This window comes from Moschus berezovskii, chromosome 1 (assembly GCF_049115385.1).
Source record: "Moschus berezovskii isolate FMDL1 chromosome 1, NW_MosBer_1.0, whole genome shotgun sequence".
NCBI lineage: Eukaryota > Metazoa > Chordata > Mammalia > Artiodactyla > Moschidae > Moschus > Moschus berezovskii.
Window position 1 is genome coordinate 82414101 of NC_142460.1, and position 25117 is coordinate 82439217.

Here is a 25117-nt window from a genome sequence, read left to right on the forward strand (position 1 = left end):
GCTACAGTCAGGACAGCTTGGAGGTTATGCCTTACCCACCGTGGGATTTGGCATTATACTGTATTCTCACTTGCGATTCTTCCCTTCCAAAACCCAGTCTCCTACTCCACTACTGGTTTATCTGTAAACATTTCCTGGTAAGTCACTTGGACACAATTTCTCATTTCAGGGTCTATTTTAGGGGAGCCTAGCCTAAGATATATCGGAGAAGGCAATGGCAAGCCACTCCAGTACTACTGCCTAGAAAATCCCATGGATGGAGCAGCCTGGTAGGCTGCAGTTCGTGGGGTCGCTAAGGGTCGGACACGACTGAGCGACTTCACTTTCACTTTTCACTTTCACACATTGGAGAAGGAAATGGCAACCCACTCCAGTGTTCTTGCCTGGAGAATCCCAGGGATGGGGGACCCTGGTGGGCTTCTGTCTATGGGGTCACACAGAGTCGGACACGACTGAAGTGACGCAGCAGCAGCAGCCTAAGATATCCTTTTAATTTATAACTGTGAGCTATTAAAGTGAATCTGTAGAGAAGCTGTCTCACTGATAACCCATAAAGCCATGATGGAATGGGAAATCTGTTTCTAATTAGCTTAAGGTGTACTGCCAGGTTGGTGGCATTAAGAACAGGTGAGACCATACACTTATATATTCACCTAGAACAGCAAGGGAGTGAGGCTTTAGCTGTTTCATTTGCACTGGAGCGCTGCTTCATGAATGTGTCCTGGGTTGAAAATGATGCTATTATGGCTGGAGGACTGGTGAATCCGGTCCTCTGACTCCAGGTGCTGAGGGCTCTATGTATCTTTATGCAAATGTTTCCGTTTCCTTTCTACATTCCTCTCTTTATTCAGAACAGATCATTTTAATCCCATATACATGAGGTTAGAGGACAGTCATAAAAGAGGGAAGCTTATTACAGGGGCAAACATCTAGGGTCTGTGTTTATCAACAACATCTCCCTAGTCCCAACCCACTCTTTGCCTTACGGTTATTTCACTGTAAGTCAGAAAAAGACTCAAATTCCTCAAGAATGAGAGGCAACTAAACAATAATTTGTATACAACACCGATATATGTACACAACACTATCCATGACTATAATAGTACCATGGAGAATAACAATCATAGAGTCCATTAATGCAACTAAATCATGTGTTTCCTCTGCTACTCCTTGCCTAACCCAACACCAATTTTGTCAATACACCTGGAGCTTTAGTAACGTTCTCCCCTGAAACCTTACCCCGTGCCTTCTGCTCCTCTACCTCCGCTACACCAAAGCCTGCCTGTTGTAATTCTGATTTATCAAAGCATGACTCAGATCAGACCCCTCATGATCACTTTCTAATTACCATACTGGTCAGTTTTAGACAGAAAACACACACACACACGTAGTGAGATCTCTGATGCTTGATATTGAGTGACTTTACCCTGGTCATGACTCCGTCCTTCTTGCTGCTCCTCACCCCATTCCAACATCCTCAGTTTTCTGAACTAGTTTGTGTTTTTCCTCCCAAATCCATAGCAAGGAGATAAAATCCCTCAGCAAGATTTAATATGTAATCTCTTTCCCTCTCATTCTTCATCCTTTCCTTCATCATTAGCTCTTCTAAGCCCAGTGGCTGCCAACATACAGTTGCATTTTTATCGACTGACAATGACTTAGCAAAGAGATCTCAAATCCACTTATTTCCAAATGTTACTGAGTGCTAGGCACCAGCTTCCTACCAGACAGACCCTCTGTCCTCTGTCCTCATTTCTATAGCTCCTTTCCTCTATATAATCACTATTTCCCTCTATTTTCTATTTTTTCTGTCATTCTGTTTTCTTTTCTTTTTCTTTTTATCCTCACTTCTACCCTGCTTCACATGTAGTGACTTGTAGATTCATTTTCTTTCCTGAAAATAAAATAAGAACTTCAAAGAGGCATGAATGATCTTTCCTGTTTTAATAATTAAAGATGAATCCGCCACAAAGCTTGTTCTGCTGTTCCCAGTGTTCGCATTAGATCAGAAATGGCATTTTTTAGCCCCAAAAGAAATATATCAGAGTAGTTCCCACCCTGAAATACATGGCACGAAGCCCAGCTTTTCCCTGGAATCAGCACGTTACCAACGGGTCTGTTTCAAGCAAGTGGAGTCGGAATATGGGAAGGAGGACTTGATAGTGTTTGATAATTCACAATTTAACAGCCAAGGAAAGGCGACTTATTATTAAATGCAAATAAAATGAAATGAAGTCCAGCTGTCTGGGTGCAGATAGAAATTACACAAAGCCCATAAGCCACTGTGGAGATCTTAACGACTAGACAGAACAGAGCTCTGGGAGCTGCCAGCAAGTACAAATCCCTTCTTTGAAGGGGCCTGCACCCTGTATTATCTCCAGAGAAAGACTCAGATTATACAGTCTGCATGGAAAACTAAGGTGTGACTAGAAACTGCGTAAGTACAGCCACTTCATGGAAGGCAAATATGTTCTGAGTTTCAAAGTATTTTTAACTTCTTAGTTTCCTTCTACAAGATGGTTTTTGCTGGCCAATGGAAAATTGCCTCTTTTCTTACAGGGTGGAAAGACAGCCTGCCTAGAGCAAAAAGATGCATATTGCACCAGACTATTCAAAATCATAACATTAATATGACTGCTTCCCCATGCTCCTAAGTAATAGACTTGAGAGCATGATAATTTCACATAAACTGCACTTACATACCTTTGCTAGGTCTATTTATATTTTAAAACAATGGAAATATTTCAAAGGTATAGAATTAGATATATCTTTTTATTTATTTTTTTATCAATTAGGCTTTAGGACTCTGATGGATTTTGGAGGAAGTACTAAAGCTAGATTTGCAAAGCTAAATAAATTCAATGTGGCTACCTGATTCATTTACTGAAAACAACCCATTACATATATTATTCATTAACTCAGAAAATCTCCAGAGATATTTTTCACCAGGTCAAGTCCACATCACTTCTTCAGCAATTCTATATTTTGTGACCTAGTTTTGGATTTCCACACATACAACTTAGACGCATGGGAAGATCTCATTATGTTTCAAAAGTTTTGTGTTGTTCTTACTTCCTAACTTCTGGGCCTGGAATACCTCTGTCCTCCATAACCACTAAAATTCAGCAAAGCTACTGCAAATCCTGTCTTCCCTCTGGACATTTCCCTCTACCTATATCTCCCTTCTCTCTAAGGAATTATTGTACCTACTTTCACCGTCACTCGTTTTGCTATCACACTTTTTATAAATTAGCTACATCTATTGCTTTGCATTTATTGTTAATTACTTTTATGTATCTATCAAGTTCCAACCAGTAGATTATACATTTCTAGAGAGCAAAGACGGCATTTTAGAGCTACTTTTTATTTCCTGTATTATCGATCATCACATCTGTTCTAGACATCAGCCACTGGACTTCAGACTTCTTTATACATCCACCTACTCAACATCTCCACTTGGAAGTCTAATAGGAAATCAAACTTACGATATCCGAAACAGAACTCTTCATCTTTTCCTGTAAAATCTACCCAACACAATTGTTTTATCTCAATTTTTAGATGTTCCATCCTCTCAGTTTTCATGCAAAAATATCTTGGATTTGTCAGGCAAGTATATGTTCCTCGGTTCTTTGTCTCGTCACAACAATGATTTGGGGCAATGGACATTAAAGCCCTCAGCGCATCACAGCTCTCAGGTCTTGAACAAACCGTGTCATAGCTCTTAGACAAATCAGTGTTACAGCTCTATTTTATTTAGAAGATAGCAGGAGAATCCATCCCGGAAGAAGAGAAGAGAGTGGAGGAGCGCACCAGCACTCCTGGGGGGGTGGGGGGCAGAAAGAGCGTAGGCACGCGGGGGAGAGAGAGGGAGAGTGCTTGGCTCCTCCTTTTATATGTTTTCCTCCCCCTGGGCCTGCCCTATGCAAACTGGGCTCAGCCAGGAGTGCTGTTCTACCTGAAGTCCTCACTCCAGTCCTCGGACCTTTCTTTGACCTTCCTTTGACCTTCCTTTGTTCTATTTTTGCGAGTTTTTCCCTTCCTTGTCTTTTAGCCACTGCCATTTTGGATTCCTTTTCCCTATTCTAACTACCTAACAGATTAATCCTTCTTTCATACTCCACATCTCATCCATTATGAAATCATATCACTTCTATCATCAGAACAAATCCTAAATATAATCACTTCTTCTCCTTCCACCACTATTGCTTTTGCCAAGTCATCAACATCTCTCTCTTATTACAATACTACTATAATATGTGAATTGGTCTCCCTGCTTACATCCTGCATGCTGCAATCCAGTATCAACACAGAAGCAAGGAGGTCCTTTGGAAACAGAAGTCAGATCACATCATTCATCTCCCCAAATCCCTGTAAAGGCCTCACATTTCAGAGTTTGCATCAAAGTCTTAACAGAGTAAGTGCAAAAGTCTTAACAGTGACCCATAAAGCCCTGTACAGCTCCTGATAACAACGGAGCTAGCACTCCATTATCTCTTTGATCTTATCTTCTCTTTATACCATTCCCTCTACTCCAGCACACTGGCCTCCTTGCTATTTCTGGAATACTCCAGGCAAGCTCATGCCTCAGGGCCTTTTCATTTGCTGTTTCTTCAGCCTGGAGTGGTTTCTCTCTTTAAACTGTACCCACATTCAAACACCTTTATCAATAAGTTTATCTTTGGATACTTCTTTCAACTTAACTGTGGTTCTCCCAGTACTTATGACTATCTAACACAAGAAAATGTTTACTTATTTATTTCTATTATTATCTGTCTCCCTTCACTAGAAAATAAACTTCTTGTAAACAGGTATTTCTGTGTGTCTTGTTCACTGCTGTAACACCCAGTGCTAAAATAATTCCAGGCAAGAAGTGGATGCTTAAAAATTATTTTGATGAAGACATGAATGAATGAATAAACAGGTAGGAAAGAGAGTCTTGCTAACTGAGTAAGTTCTTAATAAAAGAGCACAGTATAAAATAAATTTGCTTTGAAAATAAAAATAAAAAATAAAATGGCTCTGAAAAAAATCTCCGAGAAAGGCATTACTCAAAGGAAGTACATTTCATTGGTCAGGGAAGGCTTCTCCAAGGGAGTAAAAGCTGGGATAGAGACTGAAGAGTTGGAGTTAGACAGAGTAAGGGTTGGAAAAAGAACTGCGAAAGAGAAAATGGCATATTGGAAGATATAGAAGAAGGTCAGTGTAGTTGAATTTCAAACGTATTAGAAAGCAAGAGGAAGGCAAAGGGGAAAGAAGGAAGACCAAAGATAATTTAAAATGAGACTGGGGAAGTGGATATGCAGGAACAAGATTACAAAAAATGTGTTTGCCTTTCTAATTTTATTCTAAGAATCATAGAGAACAATTGAAGTGTTATAAGAAAAACAATGATATAATTAAAATAGAATCTACATTTAGAAAGTTCTGCCTACAGTATGTAGAATAGATTAGCAAGACAATACCGAGCACTGAAGCCAGCTGAAGGCTCTTTCAATGATGCAAGCAAAAAATAACATAGACCTGAGTTTGGGTACAGAAGACAGTGGAGGAAAACAAGGCTGGAAGATTTGAGAGATTTTTAAAAAGTGAAATTGGTGCAACACTGCAAAAAACATCATAAGAAAGAGGAAAAGTAATGAGGCAAAGTGTTTAGGATCAGATGGAGAGGAGAACTAGAAACAGGCAATCTGGCAAAATCTCAGATGAGGACTGGTGACAGAACAGAGGCTTTGTGAGCTGGAGGGAAAAACAAACCCAGCTAGTTATGTGGTGCCTGGGTCTTCGTTTCTGACTCTGAGAGTCGAAGTCACATATGCTATGGAGTCATGGAGAGAAAGAATTCCTTCTGGTTCACAAGTTTGTACCTCACTGAATAAAATCTACTGATCAGTAGCCCCAAGTCAATGTGAATTACCAACTCTGACATCTCATTACAGTTTATGTCCAAACTCCATCTTGGACTCATTTATGCAGAAAGAATTGGCAAGATATGGCAAGAGACTGTGTGTTTAGAGTGCTGGGTATATGTTCCTTGCTACCAGAAGAGAGGAAAAGAAATAGGAAAGCGAAGAAGAGATGCAAAATTAAACTATTAAAGCAGAATTTGGCTCAAATCATTTTTTCTATGTTTCATTCCTTCTGAATTATTCAGGAAAATCTGCAGACTAAAGACTAACGCTGGGCTAATACTTTCCACAAATTTCAAAAGAGCTCTTCAATTTCTTTGCTTTCCTCATATATTCTAGAAGACATTAGCTGGTTAACTTATTTTGTTCTTACTTTGCATTGCTGGTGCATAATCTTCTGATGAGAAGACTTTCTTCCAATACCCTTAGTTCACCACTGGGGATGTGTCAACGTTTGTTATTATCCTTAAGTATCTCAAAAGTTGGACGCTCTTTCACACCTGGCTTGTCAGCATCAGCACCACTTTTAGCAACTTGTGACCTTGTTGCTTTTAGATATCACTTTTTTCTGGGTGCAGTTTTTTCATGTTACATTTTGGACTCCTTCTTTAGTAATTTATTTCCTTTCCTTTAGATCTCTGCAATGGTTGATCTTATTACTATAGTCACCTGTGTAACATAGGATGAACCCACAAGTAAATAATGTCCCACCTCCTCACTCTCACCTTTAGAAAAGAATTCTGTAAGTATAGGTCCTCCAAGAGAAGGCTCACCAATGACAGCGCCAAAGTTCTGCTCTAACTTTATATTTTTCTTGGCCAACCCTGGCCTCCAGGACATTTCGGACATGAGCAAGGTAAGGACTTAAATTATTGGTCACCTAATACTCCTCTGTTGGAGAAGGCAATGGCAACCCACTCCAGTACTCTTGCCTGGGAAATCCCATGGATGGAGTAGCCTGATAGGCTGCAGTCCATGGGGTCGCAAAGAGTCGGACACGACTGAGCGACTTCACTTTCACTTTTCACTTTCATGCACTGGAGAAAGAAATGGCAACCCACTCCAGTATTCTTGCCTGGAGAATCCCAGGGATGGGAGCCTGGTGGGCTGCCATCTATGGGGTCACACAGAGTTGGACACAACTGACATGACTTAGCAGCAGCAGCAGCAATACTCCTCTGTACTTTGTGTGTGCATGATAAGTTGCTTCAGTCTTGTCCAACTCTTTGCGACCCCATGGACTGTAGCCTACCAGACTCCTCTGTCCATGGGATTCTCCAGGCAAGGATACTGGAGTGATTGCCACGCCCTCCTCCAGGGGATCTTCCCAACCTAGAGATCGAACATACATTTCTTGTCTCCTGCGTTGGCAGGTGGGTTCCTTACCACTAGCATCACCTGAGAAGCCGTCCTCTGTACTTTACCACATGCTAAATATCTCAAAAGCTTCTATATAAAATCGAAGAAACACTCGTCAGGTGTGCTGGTTGCACTGTACTCTACATCTTTATATCACCCTGACCCCTCCCTACCCCACATCAGTACTCTTCCCTGGAAAATCCCATGGACAGAGGAGCCTGGTGGGCTGCAGTCCATGGGGTCGCTGAGTCAGATACGACAGAGCGACTTCACTTTCACTTTTCACTTTCATGCATTGGAGGAGGAAATGGCAACCCACTCCAGTGTTCTTGCCTGGAGAATCCCAGGGACAGGGTAGCCTGGTGGGCTGCTGTCTTTGGGGTCGCACAGAGTCGGACACAACTGAAGCGACTTAGCAGCAGCAACCCCTTCCTTGCTGACCTGATCACCCTTCTAATCCTTCAAGACTCACATCTAATCTCTTGCAAATCATACCTAACCAGGTTCTCCTGATTCTTTTGTACAGAATTAAGTTTTTCTTCCTCTGAACAGCTCAGAATAAAGCAGCTCATACTAATACTTAATTCACTACTCAAGGACAAGAGACCACATGAAGGTTATATATGTTATCCCATATATCACATATGTGTACACATATATGGGCTTCCCTGGTGGCTCAGACGGTAATGAATCTGCCTGCAATGAGAGAGACCTGGGTTCTATCCCTGGGTTGAGAAGATCCCCTGGAGAAGGGAATGGCAACCCACTCCAGTATTCTTGCCTGGAGAATTCCAGGGATGGAGGAGCTTGGTGGGCTACAGTCGATAGGGTCACAAAATGTCAGACACGACTGAGTGATTAAGCACCGCACATACATACGTATATATATATATATATACATATATACACACACACACAAATCTGTTCATTCTGTAGACTGATCCTGAGATCACAGGTTTGATATATTTCTGTGTCCTCACTGCCTAGAACCACATTTGACATGTAGTAGGTAGTTAATATTTTCATGAAAAGAATTAAACTATTTGCCACTCATGAAGAATCTTATTTCATGCTTCCATTGCCCAATATAGAAAACCAAAATAGCAAATTCAACCACTGTCATTTTTCAATAATACACTTCACTCTGTCATTGCAGAAAACATTTGGTGACTCATAACCTAAATATATTATAAAAACAGCTGATATTATGCTATTTTAAAGTAAGAATTATATATTTTATTTGTGATTGTGCATGTTAGAACTAAAAAATCAAATTTAAGTTAATATCCCTAAATAGTAGATAGACATTAGCACATCTACTCATTAAGGTACTATCTGCATTTCTATCATGATGAATAATTGTTTTCATTTAAGAAAGATCTTGACTCTTCCTTAAAACTGTTATCCCATGGAACAGCTGACAGAGGACAGGCTTGACTAGGAAATGCAAAATGTGTATACATTACTTATACCACTCTAAATTAAAACTAACTTATCTCAAAACCTCAGTAACTAAAAGGACAATAAATTTAAATACAAACAAAAAATGCCTAAGATAATTTTTAGGGAAAAAGTCATTTTAATTGCTTACATTAATAGAAATATAAATATAACCATGATCCTAAATAAGCTTTTATATAATTAGATTATCATTTATGACATCAAATCAAATTAAGGATATATGTTTGTGTATATATTTATGTATATATATAAAAGATGGAGTTGATTTATTTATAGTATGTAAGAAGCGAGAGACGCCGGCTCTGGCGGCGCAGACGCCAGAGGCCAGCTGACCACGTGCAGAAGCGTGGCCGAGAGGAGCTACCCCACGTCCAAGGTAAGGTACAGCGACTGCGCTTTGCTGGAGCAGCTGTGAAGAGATATTCCACGACCAAGGTAAGAGAAACCCAAATAAGATGGTAGGTATTGCGAGGGGTCATCAGAGGGCGGACACACTGAAATCATAATCACAGGAAACTAGTCGATCTGATCACATGGACCACAGCCGAATGTGGTCCACTGGAGAAGGGAATAGCAAACCACTTCAGTATACTTGCCTTGAGAACCCCATGAACAATATCAAAGGGCAAAATGATAGGATACTGAATGAGGAATTCCCCAGGTCGGTAGATGCCCAGTATACTACTGGAGCTCAGTGGAGAAATAACTCCAGAAAGAATGAAGGGATGGAGCCAAAGCAAAACCAATACCCAGTTGTGGATGTGAGTGGTGATAGAAGCAAGGTCCGATGTGAAGAGCAATATTGCATAGGAACCTGGAATGTTAGGTCCATGAATCAAGGCAAATTGGAAGTGGTAAAACAGGAGATGACAAGAGTGAACGTTGACATTCTAGAAATCAGTGAACTAGAATGGACTAGAGTGGGTGAATTTAACTCAGAGGACCATTATATCTACTACTGTGGGCATGAATCCCTTAGAAGAAATGGAGTATCCATCATGGTCAACAAAACAGTCTGAAATGCACTTGCATGCAATCTCAAAAAACAACAGAATGATTTCTGTTCATTTCCAAGGCAAACCATTCAATATTACAGTAATCCAAGTCTATTCCCCAACCAGTAATGCTGAAGAAGCCGAAGTTGAATGGTTCTATGAAGACCTACAAGACCTTTTAGAACTAACACCCCAAAAAGATGTCCTTTTCATTACAGGGGACTGGAATGCAAAGTAGGAAGTCAAGAAACACTTGGAGTAACAGGCAAATTTGGCCATGGACCACAAAATGAAGCAGGGCAAAGGCTAATACAGTTTTGCCAAAAGAACGCACTGGTCATAGCAAACACCCTCTTCCAACAACACAAGAGAAAACTCTACACATGGACATCACCAGATGGTCAACACCGAAATCAGATTGATTATATTCTTTGCAGCCAAAGATGGAGAAGTTCTATACAGTTAGCAAAAACAAGACCAGGAGCTGACTGTGGCTCAGATCATGAACTCCTTATTGCCAAATTCAGACTGAAATTGAAGAAAGTAGGGAAAATCACTAGACCATTCAGATATGACCTAAATCAAATCCCTTATGATTATACAGTGGAAGTAAGAAATAGACTTAAGGGACTAGATCTGATAGATAGACTGCCCGATGAACTATGGATGGAGGTTCATGACACTGTACAGGAGACAGGGACCAAGACCATCCCCATGCAAAAGAAATGCAAAAAAACAAAATGGATGTCTGAGGAGGCCTTACAAATGGCTGTGAAAAAAAAGAAGCGAAAAGGAAAGGAGAAAAGGAAAGATATAAGCATCTGAATGCAGAGTTCCAAAGAACAGCAAGGAGAGATAAGAAAGCCTTCTTCAGCGATCAATGAAAAGAAACTGAGGAAAACAACAGAATAGGAAAAACAAGAGATCTCTTCAAGAAAATTAGAGATATCAAGGGAACATTTCATGCAAAGATGGGCTCGATAAAGGACAGAAATGGTATGGACCTAACAGAAGCAGAAGATATTAAGAAGAGGTGGCAAGAATACACAGAAGAACTGTACAAAAAAGATCTTCACGACCAAGATAATCATGATGGCGTGATCACTCACCTGGAGCCAGACATCTTGGAATGTAAAGTCAAGTGGGCCTTAGAAAGCATCACTACGAACAAAGCTAGTGGAGGCGATAGAATTCCAATTGAGCTATATCAGATCCTGAAAGATGATGCTGTGAAAGTGCTGCACTCAATATGCCAGCAAATTTGGAAAACTCAGCGGTGGCCACAGGACTGGAAAAGGTCAGTCTTCATTCCAATCCCAAAGAAAGGCAAGGCCAAAGAATGCTCAAACTACCGCACAATTGCACTCATCTCACACGCTAGTAAAGTCATGCTCAAAATTCTCCAAGCCAGGCTTCAGCAATATGTGAACCGTGAACTCCCAAATGTTCAAGTAGGTTTTAGAAAAGGCAGAGGCACCAGAGATCAAATTGCCAACATCCGGTGGATCATGGAGAAAGCAAGAGAGTTCTAGAAAAACATCGATTTCTGCTTCATTGACTATGCCAAAGCCTTTGACTGTGTGGATCACGATAAACTGTGGAACATTCTGAAAGAGATGGGAATCCCAGACCACCTGACCTGCCTCTTGAGAAACCTGTATGCAGGTCAGGAAACAACAGTTAGAACTGTACATGGAACAACAGACTGGTTCCAAATAGGAAAAGGAGTACGTCAAGGTTGTATATTGTCACCCTGCTTATTTAACTTCTATGCAGAGTACATCATGAGGAACACTGGGCTGGAAGAAGCACAAGCTGGAATCAAGATTGCCTGGAGAAATATCAATAACCTCAGATATGTAGATGACGCCACCCTTATGGCAGAAAGTAAAGAGGAACTCAAAAGCCTCTTGATGAAAGTGAAAGAGGAGAGTGAAAAGGTTGGCTTGAAGCTCAATATTCAGTAAACAAAGATCATGGCATCTGGTCCCAACACTTCATGGGAAATAGATGGGGAAACAGTGGAAGCAGTGTCAGACTTTATATTTTTTGGCTCCAAAATCACTGCAGATGGTGATTGCAGCCATGAAATTAAAAGACGCTTACTCCTTGCAAGGAAAGTTATGATCAACCTAGATAGCATATTAAAAAGCAGAGACATTACTTTGCCAATCAAGGTCTGTCTAGTCAAGGCTATGGTTTTTCCCAGTGGTCATGTATGGATGTGAGAGTTGGACTGTGAAGAAAGCTGATCGCCGAAGAATTGATGCTTTTGAACTGTGGTGCTGGAGAAGACTCTTGAGGGTCCCTTGGACTGCAAGGAGATTCAACCAGTCCATTCTAGAGGAGATCAATCCTGGGTGTTCATTGGAAGGACTAATGCTAAAGCTGAAACTCCAATACTTTGGCCACCTCATGTGATGAGTTGACTCACTGGAAATGACTCTGATGCTGGGAGGGATTGGGGGCAGGTGGAGAAGGGGACGACAGAGAATGAGATGGCTGGATGGCATCACTGACTCGATGGACATGAGTTTGAGTGAACTCCGGGAGTTGGTGATGGACAGGGAGGCCTGGTGTGTTGTGATTCATGGGGTCGCAAAGAGTCAGACACGACTGAGCGACTAAACTGAACTCATGATTATCTTCAGTTTTAAGAGATAAATCAATTATATGATATACTGCTGGTGCTGCTAAGTCACTTCAGTCGTGTCCGACTCTGTGCGAACCCATAGATGGCAGCCCACCATGCTCCCCCGTCCCTGGAATTCTCCAGGCAAGAACACTGGATTGGGTTGCCATTTCCCTCTCCAATGCGTGAAAGTGAAAAGTGAATGTGAAGTACTCAGTCTAATCTGACTCTTAGCGACTCCATGTACTGCAGCTTACCATGCTCCTCCGTCCATGGGATTTTCCAGGCAAGAGTACTGGAGTGGGGTGCCATTGCCTTCTCCGATATGACATACTGCATGCTACAAATCCTTGTGTAACTGTGCTTATTGTGCCTCTATTCAGCATTCCTTGTATAGACCTTGCACTCCGTCCTGACTTAGTAGATATAATGTGTGTGTCACTTGTGTATTAAGTACATCTTTATGCTTTTCACCTGCTTTCTGCCTTTAGGGACTGTTTCTTTCTCATCCACCTGTGTGGAAGATGCTAAACACATTACTCCCAGTCTCTGGCCTCAGTTGTTAGCATAGGATTCAGATATGGCTAATCACTGTATTTCATTCTTCTAATCACAGTGATTTCTCCAGAGAGGGCATAAACCTAAAGTTAATCGGTCTGATCCAATATAGGGTGATTAAATAAGTTATTGCCCAAACTGGGCTTATGAGAGTGAAAGACAGTATTATTAATAGCGACGGGCCAAGAGGCTTGCGGACAGTTTCTTGGGCCACAAACAGAGACTAACAGTACCTTTCTTCCCAGAGATTTCCAGGATGGTGTTGGCATGTTGGTTGTCTCTCCTTTATGGTCATAACTCTATAAGTATGTGTGTAAGCCCAGCACTGCCAGCAATTCTATGGTCCTCTGATATAGAGAAAATGTCAATAAGCAACCCAGAAGAAAAAAGCCAAAAATGAGAAAAGGTGAAGATAGGAGGTAGAGAGAAAGGAAATAAGAGACAGTGCACACAAGTTAGAAAATCAGATCCCACTGCATCCTGAAGCCATTCTCATTCATATCCCTGGAGACAATTCTTCTTCCTTAAGCTGGAAGGGGTTGGGTTTTGTTACCTGCCAGACTCTAAATAAAAGAGATATTGTAGGCCATAGAGCTCAAGCCCTTTATTTTACAGATAAGGAGACTAATAAGGCCCACATAGGTTAATTATATAAGGGTCTCCAAATGTGCACAAATAAGCATATAATTCAGGTCTTTGTCTTTTTGTCTACTTTTTTAATATATGTAACATTTCTTCTAGATCAGAGTTATGATTTTATTATTTTATGTTGTGCATATAGTCATTATTCCAAGAGAAGACTATGGTTCCTTTTTTTAATCTTTCTTTTTTTGAATTAATTTTTATTGGAGTATAGCTGATTTACAATGTTGTGTTAGTTTCTGCTGCACAGAAAAGTGAATCATACATATCCATATATCCACTCTTTTTTAGAGTCTTTTCCCATATAGGTTACTACAAAGTGTAACTGCTTTAAAGACAACTTCTTGACACACTTCCTACATCCCTAATACAGTGAAAATTTAATAAATACTAGAATTAATAAGTGATAAATGAATAAAATTCAGCACTTCATGGTCTGCCTCTGAGTTTCCTTTATAATGACAAAAATGGACCAAAATAATAATTTTATACCACACACCAATGAGTAAATTTTTCATTTCAAAGTTTGAATGCCTCCAGAAACATACCTCTCTATAAGTATTAAGTATGTGCATGTGTGAATGATTATGAAATTATAACAACAAGAACAACCAGTCTCCAGGAGATATTGGTGCTCAGTTGGGAGATGAAAGATATTTCATCTAAGGGATAGCAATGTAGAGTTTAAAGAATAAAACATGTAACAGAATGAAATCTCCATGAATACAGATATCATTTTCATCTCAATCACTGCTGTCAGTGACTGAGAACTACATTTGCTTGAATGGTAAAAAGAGGAGCAGCCAGGTGAGTTAACATGGAAAGTTCAAAGTGGAAAAAACAAGGAACTCTAAACTTGAAAAGAGTCAGGGCAGCCACAGGGCAGTTGGACAACGGGTGGGGGATTGATAAAGACTTGCAAACAATGAACAGTGGATTTTCACTTCCATAAAAACCACTACAAATGCATTTAGACACCTACATATATACACTAGACTTTGTTTTTACAATTCATGTTTATTGAACCCTTACGTATCAACCACTGATGCTAGATTAATCTGAAAAAGTCTGTGTATTTTCAAAAACTATTAAAAAAATCCCTTGGTCCAAATATAATCAATCCATAGCTTGGAAAGCATGCATTAAACAAGTTCACATTAATAAAATTTAGCTAAAACTCTGATTGAAATGATTCTGCTGCTGCTGCTGCTGCTGCGTCACTTCAGTCATGTCCGACTCTGTGTGACCCCACAGACGGAAGCCCACCAGGCTCCCCTGTCCCTGGGATTCTCCAGGCAAGAACACTGGAGTGGGTTGCCATTTCCTTCTCCAATGTGTGAAAGTGAAGTCGCTCAGTCATGTCCGACCCCTAGCGACCCCACGGACTGCAGCCTACCAGGCTCCTCCATCCATGGGATTTTCTAGGCAAGAGTACTGGAGTGGCTTGCCATTGCCTTCTCCGGAAATGATTCTATGTGCCCATGTGTATTTAAGACAGATTTTTTTTTAGAAATGATTCTATGTGCTCTAAAAAAAATCTGTCTTAAATACACATGGGTTTACTATTTTACATATTTTTTCAAGATTGAGGCTGTGAATGTCTCTCATGCATGACTGATTAAACACATGAAAAATTTCAAAATTTGTTTGGCTTAGAAACATTTACCTGTTAAAAATAAGAGATTTAATATGAAAGTATTTTTCTTCAAAAGTTTTAATTCACAGTGGAAAAAATAAAGAAATAGATGGCAAAAGTTTACCACTTCAAATGTTCTTGTGGCTTTTTAATAGCAAAAATGGGTATGGATAGTCTATACATAGTTATATTGATATCAAGTTTTAGATTCAGAGCACACAAAATCAAATTTAAGTGTCTAGTCCTTATAATCTAATGGTGAAAGCTGAAATTCCCTCAATTTCTTTTATGTCAGACAATATTAACTTCTGCCTGTGCTGTTGCAATTCCTAGTAATGTAAAAATAAGTGAATTATTAATGGACCCAACTGGCTTGAATAGACAGTCAATGTAAACTTCTTCACAGCAGCTCTAGACTCCTTACATTATGCCTCATACAAAGTATATGCACAGAAACACGAGAGAAACTAATGGATGGAGGGATAATAGGTTGATGAATACAAATTGTACAGAGGAAAATATTCTGTCATTATTATTACAACAATAATGGTGATGAGTAGGAGGAGGAGGCAAAGGACAAGGAAGAGGATGAGGAAGAAGAGGACCACTCATCATCGCTATAGGTCACAAAAGAAGTATTGTAATTTAGTTGAATAAAGTACACTTTTTTTCTTCTTATCAGCTGACCTCAGATCACATGATTAGACGGAAAGAGACAAACATGTTTATTGGATTAACGAGCAAAAGCCTGCTCAGAATTTACAGGAGAAATATAGATCATACTTTCTGTAGACATTTTCTTCTTGTATGTCATATGTAAACATATGGCAATTCCAGTTTTCTCTCTCTTACTCTCTCATTCTCTAGTATCTAGAGGTTGATGTAATAATGCATATCAGGACTTTAGATACATCAACACTGTACAAAATAGGGATTTGTTGAAAAGAGATGAATCAGTGGAAGATATTAATAAAAATAGCCCCAAACCATTGAACTAAGGGGCCAAGAGTTCTTGTTCAAATTAGACTATCCATGAAAGATGTATTTTAAAAAGTAACGTATTTACTACTTAGAGGTAGGCAGCTCAAAAGACTCAAAGAGCAAGCAACGCTGAGCAGTGCTGACCATGATTCTTCTGTGAGTAGGAGACCAGATCACTTTACCATTTTTAACAACAGGGCTGTCTGGGTTGCAGTGTGAGAGTGTCTTATTTCCTATTACATTACACTATCAAAATTGCAGGAATGGCAGATGCTATGTCATTACCTTCTAGACAGACAAGCTACTAAATTATTTGTATGGGGAAGATGAGCCATTTACTTATCTTCCTGATATGGGCAGAAAGATAGGTGGGGACTGTCTGGGAGACAGACAGTGGTAGGGACTCCTCTGTCTGGGTTTTGAAAATGCCACTCTTTGAGATGTTCTATCTGACACTGATAGTAAAAAACATATCAGCCATCTGAAATGTTTCCAATATGATAAATCATTAGAGGTGGCACTGCCTCTTCTTGACTATAAAAGAACAAGTAAAGAACATACAAAACTCCATTCAAAGGAGCACTTCTTGTGATCACGGAGAGTGCTGAGTATAAAATAAGAGGAGAACATTTTTACTGAATCTCAAATATTTAGATCTATAAGGCTCATTAGAGGTGGTATAGAAGAATCCCTTTTTCCCCCTCAAGTGAAGAGACTAAATCCACAGATGTGGAACCTGCAGGAGCTCACCCGGTTCATTAAAAACTGAGATGGAGTAGAATACACCTTCTGATCTGTTAGAAAATACACAAGTGTGAATCATGATGGAGAGGACAGAAAGAACTATATAAAGTTGGACAAACTAAAAACAAGTGAAATTTGAGTTTCTTATTGTTATAAGAGCCTAAAACATTATCTGGACTCCTGGGCACCAGATAATTTATGAGGTTTTTGGGTCGTCCCTATGTTCACTTGGCTGCAAGTTCAAATTATATAATTTTCTCATGGCAGTTACATTTCTATCTTTTCATATTCTTTTTTTAGTTCTGGTTAAAATATGAAAGTGTATATCTGCAAAAGAAACGAAAGATCAACAAACAACATGGTACCCAAAATCCTTTCCTACTTGGGACATTTATTTGAGGTTGGGGGACCCGCTGGATGTACTTCATGAACCAGGACAGGCCACAGATATCAATGGTGAATAAATTAACATACAGAGAGATGCATGCAAACACCCCACCCTTTCCATACCTTGGAAATCACATTATAGATATAGAGGTTAAAGTTTACAATATAGAGTCTGGTACCAGTAAGTGACATCGAAATAGTTATTAGCTTTAAATTCCTGAAGCCACGACTTGCTTTCAGGAGAAACAATATACATATTATCATGAACCTTTCTTTGGCTCTTCCTTCTTGGTTAGGACTTACTGAACCCCATCTATTACTCTACTGGCATACATTGGTTTCCTGCCTTTTCTATGTATTGAAAGTGAAAGTGAAAGTTGCTCAGTAGTACTGGAGTAGGTAGCCTTTCCCTTCTCCAGGGGATCTTCCCAACCAGTTTAAATCAAATAACTCCACTTGAACTTCCCATTTCTCTGCATCTTCTTCTCATTCTTTGATTAGGAGTTAGGCAGAAAAAGCTTACTATTGCAAGAGAGAGGAAAAATGGGGAATTTAGAAAGCACTCATATTTCTTCTCTAAAGGCCTACCTCCCCTTGTTTTCCATTCTGCAGTTCCATGACAAAAAGCAAAAACTAAAATAAATGTTCAGTCATTTTTGATGGACATTAGGAGGCAAAAAACAGAGAAATGGGGAGACTGCAAATAAAGATTAGCAAATAGGGGAGTAGAATACACAAATGGAAAGAAAAGCAAGATACAGGCTAGAAAGAAGCAAATAAAAGGGGGAGCACAGTTAAGAGAAATTATGAAAAGTAAAGAATATAAGGAAAGGAAAAGACAAGTGAAAGCTCTTTTTAGTAATTCTTAAGCCACCTGCCTTTGATTCTCAAAGCATCTGCTGTGAGAACATGAAGAAAATTTAACTTTCTGCCTTCACTAATTGAATATTTTAAATTAAAATTTCAAGTTCTTCAAGAAGACTGATTAACACAATAGCCAAGCAGATCTGTCAGTGAAGGGAACACACAGTACATTCCCATCAGTTCATCATCCATTCATGTACCCCTCTCTCTATTCATCTTCCATCTGCTTGTCTACCAGTATATTATTTATGTACGTGTCTTTTCAACCATGCATCCATCAAACACCTGTGTGAAGCAGATACAGAGGTGAGGCTATTCTGAACAAGGCAGAAAAAGCTTTGTTATTAGACTCGGAAATGTGAAGGTAATTAAAATTAAAGTCAAATTCAAAAGACCTTAGTCCATAGGAACTGATGACCCTTTGCTGAGTCTCAAGACTGATTATTTGATATCTTAAATAATAATTCACAATGGTAGCAAGACTTTGAATCACCCCTATGCCACTTAGTTTTGTTTAGTTTTGCTTTTGTTTTTTTCCAGTACGGAGAAACCAAGTTATATTCCCTATCTTCAGTATAGCCTGAGGATTTGCACAAAAGCAAATGGTACTGCATGGAGGCAAGCCTGGGCTTGTTCAGTCTTAGGACATTGCTGTTTATTGTTCATGTATCATTCTCCCTGACTGTGGTGAAGATTTACATGCCTGATCTGCCCTGTCATGTAAAATGATGAATTTACAGGCTAGGGCCTGTAAATTTATCATGACAGGGGCAATCCAGAGGCCGGTGCCTACTTCAGCCCAACTTCCCAGGTGACCAACAAAGGTATTTGCTCTTAATTCCAGGTCCAACTATCATTTGGCAAGGAGACCCATTCTAGTGACACTATGCCAAGCATAAGTTTCTGAGAACTCAGACTTAAAGTTTTATTATATTTACATAATACCAAAATATAATATACTAATACATGCACTAATTAGAGCCTGATGTGAATTTATTGGGGAATAACCATTGAGGTAACCATCACATAAACTTCTTATCACAGTACTTATTAAGGGCAAAACATGGACTCTAAGAAGTACGTTCATGGAAAATATCTTGAAAGAGAAATACCAAATCCTATTAATGTTTTCCTTCTTTATACAAACCTGTGTCATTTAGATTTGATATAATGAGTATATATTGTTTATAATCAGAAATGTGATTTCTATATTACAATGGAAAATAGTAAATGCTACTGTAAATAACTAAATGGATGGATAGACCATGTGTTTGTTCTACAAGTGCAGGAAAAAAAAATCTTTCATAGGAGAAATTGACTAGAGAATTTGTTTGAAATGAGCAAACTCACAGTGTGTAACTTCAGAAAATGAAATCTGAATAAGGAATGACATTTAGCATCCTTCCATATTAGGCATCTTATACTGATAAGCCATGAAATTAAAAGACGCTTACTCCTTGGAAAACTCAGCAGTGGCCACAGGACTGGAAAAGGTCAGTCTTCATTCCAATCCCAAAGAAAGGCAAGGCCAAAGAATGCTCAAACTACTGCACAATTGGACTCATCTTACACGCTAGTAAAGTCATGCTCAAAATTCTCCAAGCCAGGCTTCAGCAATATGTGAACCGTGAACTCCCAGATGTTCAAGCAGGTTTTAGAAAAGGCAGAGGCACCAGAGATCAAATTGCCAGCATCCGGTGGATCATGGAGAAAGCAAGAGAGTTCCTGAAAAACATCGATTTCTGCTTTACGGACTATGCCAAAGCCTTTGGCTGTGTGGATCACAAGAAACTGTGGAACATTCTGAAAGAGATGGGAATACCAGACCACCTGACCTGCCTCTTGAGAAACCTGTATGCAGGTCAGGAAGCAACAGTCAGAACTGTACATGAAACAACAGACTGGTTCCAAATAGGAAAAGGAGTACGTCAAGGCTGTATCTTGTCACATTGCTTATTTAACTTATATGCAGAGTACATCATGAGGAACGCTGGGCTGGAAGAAGCACAAGCTGGAATCAAGATTGCCTGGAGAAATATCAATAACCTCAGATATGCAGATGACACCACCCTTATGGCAGAAAATGAAGAGGAACGCAAAAGCCTCTTGATGAAAGTGAAAGAGGAGAGTGAAAAGGTTGGCTGGAAGCTCAACATTCAGAAAACAAAGATTATGGCATCTGGTCCCATCACTTCATGGGAAATAGATGGGGAAACAGTGGAAGCAGTGTCAGACTTTATTTTTTTGGTCTCCAAAATCACTGCAGATGGTGATTGCAGCCATGAAATTAAAAGACGCTTACTCCTTGGAAGGAAAGTTATGACCAACCTTGATAGTATATTAAAAAGCAGAGACATTACTTCGCCAACCGAGGTCCGTCTAGTCAAGGCTATGGTTTTTCCCGTGGTCATGTATGGATGTGAGAGTTGGACTGTGAAGAAAGCTGATCGCTGAAGAATTGATGCTGTTGAACTGTGGTGCTGGAGGAGACTCTTGAGAGCCCCTTGTACTGCAAGGAGATCCAACCATTCTCAAGGAGATCAATCCTGGGTGTTCATTGGAAGGACTGATGCTAAAGCTGAAACTGCAATACTTTGGCCACCTCATGCGACTAGTTGACTCACTGGAAAAGACTCTGATGCTGGGAAAGGTGGGGGGCGGGAGGAGAAGGGGATGACAGAGAATGAGATGGCTGGATGACATCACTGACTCTGTGGACATGAGTTTGAGTGAACTCCGGGAGTTGGTGATGGACAGGGAGGCCTGGCGTGCTGTGATTCATGGGGTCGCGGAGAGTCAGACACGACTGAGCGACTGAACTGAAGTGAACTGAACTCCTTGGAAGGAAAGTTATAAGCAACCTAGACAGCAGATTAAAAAGCAGAGACATTACTTTGTCAACAAAGGTCCGTCTAGTCAAGGCTATGGTTTTTCCAGTGGTCATGTATGGATGTGAGATTTGGACTATAAAGAAAGCTGAGTGCTGAAGAATTGATGCTTTTGAACTGTAGTATTGGAGAAGACTCTTGTAAGTCCCTTGGATTGCAAGGAGATACAACCAGTCCATCCTAAAGGAGATCAGTCCTGGGTGTTCATTGGAAGGACTGATGTTGAAGATGAAACTCCAATCCTTTGGCCACCGGATGTGAAGATCATTTGAAAAGACCCTGATGCTGGGAAACATTAACAGAGGATGAGATGGTTAGATGGCATCACTGACTCAATGGACATGGGTTTGGGTGGACTCCGGGATTTGGTGATGGACAGGGAGGCCTGGTGTGCTGCGGTTCATGGGGTCACAAAGAGTTGGACACGACTGAGCGACTGAACTGAACTGACGCTGATAAGAAGCAGTGGGCATTGAGTTTTCCTGCCTAGGAATTTAATCACACCTGGATGACCAGTACAAACTCGACATTTATGGTCAACACATTGAGAAACATCCAATCTTGACTATGGCCATAGTAAAATAGGCATGTAATCCTTGCAGCCACCATGCATGATAGATAGCATCTCCCCCATTTTACTGGCTCAGACAGGTTGGAGAGATTGCACAACATCTCACAGCTAGTTAAAAGTACCGAAGTCTATCTGACTCCAAAGTCAATGGTCTTTCTATTATAGCAGAAACATAATAACAACAACAAAAAAAAAACATTACAACTGGCAGGATGAAAATGAGTTAGCTTACTGACACTCAGATATACAATGATTACGAAAGCACAAATACTTCTTTAGTTGTAAACAGAGTCTTTCTCACAGAAAATTCCTTATTAAGTATGTGGCCCTACGCAGACATAGTCAGGAGACATATGTTCTATTCCCAGGGCCACTGTTGAGTTATAATGCAGAAATGAAATAAGCATTTTTGCCCATCTTCTACATCAGTTTCCCCATCTGTACACCAGAAATTGTAGTTGCTCCCTAGTTCCTTCAGAGGACTATTGGGAGCTCTAACGAGGCCTGGGTGTTCATTGGAAGGACTGATGCTAAAGCTGAAACTCCACTATTTCGGCCACCTCATGCGAAGAGTTGACTCACTGGAAAAGACTGATGCTGGGAGGGAGACATGACTGAGCAACTTCACTTTCACTTTTCACTTTCACACATTGGAGAAGGAAATGGCAACCCACTCCAGTGTTCTTGCCTGGAGAATCCCAGGGACGGGGGAACCTGGTGGGCTGCTGTCTATGAGGTCATACAGAGTCGGACATGACTGAAGTGACTTAGCAGCAGCAGCAGCAGCTGGGAGGGATTGGGGGCAGGAGAAGGGGATGACAGAGGATGAGAAGGCTGGATGGCATCACCGACTCGATGAACATGAGTTTGAGTGAACTCCGGGAGTTGGTGATGGACAGGGAGGCCTGGCATGCTGTAATTCATGGGGTCACAAAGAGTCAGACACGACTGAGCGACTGAACTGAACTGAATGAGTTATCGTACCTAGAGCTTTCTAAGTTTCTTAGATGAGAGATGCTCTTAAGTACAAAGCTTTATTTTATCATTGACATTGTTACCAGACACAGTAAAAGCTTCACTACCAGCTGTTTGTTCAGTATTTTCCCTCTGGACCCCTCACTGACTCTGTAAGCACACTGTAAGACAGGTATGGACAGTGCATAATTTTTCAGGCCAAATTTGGCACAAAGGCACTTCACAGTGACCTCAGTCATCTTCCTCTTTACTGATGAGGGACATCTCAGCAAGATGAAACATCTCTTTATGCAGTCTTTTTTTTTTTTTTTGATTATCACTAGGAAGTTGCTTTGCATGATTGGAGTCGATAGTTTCTACTTCCCTTTTAAAGATGAAAGGCAAAGTCACCTGCTCTAAGTTATATGTATGGGAAACCGTCCTGGTCACATGGAGAAGTAAAGGCCACAGGTGAAATCAACTCTCTCTACTCTACCCTTTAGCTGCTCCTGCTGTTTTAGTGGTTTCAGTCATGTCCAACTCTGTGTGACCCTATGAACTGTTGCCCGCCAGGATCCTCTGTCCATGGAATTCTCCAGGTAAGAGTACTGGAGTGGGCTGCCAGGCCCTCCTCCAGGGGATCTTCCCAACCCAAAGATCCAAAGGTCTCCTGCATTGCAGGCAGATTCTTGAGCACTCAGCCACCAGGGAAGCCCACCCTTTAGAAATAGCACTAATTAAGGCTGGAAGGGTGAGCAATAAATTTATTGTTGTGCTGATACCATTGCTTAGCTCAGAGGCACTTTTCCTGCCATTGTTTAATTACCACATATTAATATATAAATGCAGGAAGACAACCAAAGATGAAGTAGGTAAAGAAGGAGCTATGGTTATTTAGTTAATTATTAATTACTAGGAATTTTCAACAGTGGGACATTAAGCACTTGCTCTTTTAAATGGTAATAAATAGCAGACATATGTCTAATTAAGGAGCTGTAAATGCTCTGGAGGAGCTGAATGGAAGGAGAAGGACATTTATTTACAGACCTATACTGAATAATTTCCTTCTCCAATACTGAATAAAAAAGAGAATTATTGTTGTATTTAAAGGCAGCTCTTACATAGTAGCTGCTCAGATTCCTAACTCTCTCTGCCTTCTCTGCCAGGACACTTCTCGCTGAGGCTGGTGTCAAGGTAAAGAAGACTCAGGGTTCTTTAAATGGTGTCTTTCAAGAACAATCTCTCAGTGAGCCTCACATCTCAATCATTCCTTAAGTTTTCATTAGTAGGATATGATTTTCATCACATGAAGTAAGTTTCTTCTGCATATATCATAATTCTAAGTAATAGGATTCTTAGCGCTCTTCATAGATTGTTATACAAAATCTATGAAAGGGCAGATTTTTTTTTTTATCAGACCCTTGAGTCTTAGCCTGCATCCACGGAGATTGAGTTAAACACTGAAGTGCCTGGATGAGATCATAAAAGGGAGTTTCACATAAAGATTTCCAGTGTCAGGTTAGTCCAATGGACTCTGGCAAAGCTGAAGGACACAGCAGAGCTGAAGGATTAGTGTTACAGGAAACTCTCTGAACCTGCCTTCGTTACCTGCTGGAATTCACCTCTAAAAGTAACTGTTGATTTGTAAAAATCTATCTAGGATTACCGAATTAGTCAGTTTTTTCTTACTTTGGCACAAATTTCCTTTGCTTTCTTCTATTCCTAGTTTCTGTTTTGAAATACCCTCCCTAACTGCTTTTTTTTTTTTTAGGCATTTGACAACTATTATTTTATTTTTATTTTTCTCAAAAACAATAAAAGCAGCTATTACTATAATTTCAATTTTACAGGTCAGGAAATTGAGGCTTACAGAGGTTATTACCTGTCAAAGGTCATCTTGGCTAGGAAGTCAGAATCTACACCATCTGTCTTATTACAGTGTTAGCTAGGAATTAAAACACTATTGTTGTACTAAAAGAATAACTGCAAAACACAAACTTTACAAATAAAAAAGATAAACACAGGTCCAATTAACTCAGATTTAGAAATAAATGGTTTTCTTTATATAAATTATAATTGAAGTCTATTTATATCACCTTTTAATCATGTTACTAATTATTAATAAAAACCAAAAAATAAATATCTATTAAAGTCAGAAGTTAATACTTGACTCCCTGGTTTCACTTAGTTTTCAAGTAACAGATTAGAATAAGTGACTGAGTGGTTATTTCAATTTCGAATCATATACAACAAAACAAAACAAAGAACAAATGAAACCAATCAGAAATGTATACTCCTTAATTTAAGCCAACAGTGTGACTTTCCAGATCAAAATCTCAATTGTCACATTTTTCCATATAATTGATGTTTTACAAAAATTTTATGTTCTACAGTTCAGATTAGTTAACCAAACCCGTTTGTAGCTGTTTAGTTACTAAGCCGTATCCGACTCTTTCGTGACCCCATGGACTGTAGCACACCAGGCTCCTCTCTCCATGGGATTTCCCAGGCAATAATCCTGGAGTGGTTTTACCATTTC

The 25117-nt window shown here is 39.9% G+C and overlaps 1 protein-coding gene across 1 annotated transcript in view; it reads right to left on the reverse strand.

The window, feature by feature from the left end:
* LSAMP (limbic system associated membrane protein) overlaps nucleotides 1–25117 on the reverse strand; it is a 746634-nt gene that overhangs the window by 678034 nt on the left and 43483 nt on the right. The gene's annotated exons all lie outside the window — the stretch shown is intronic.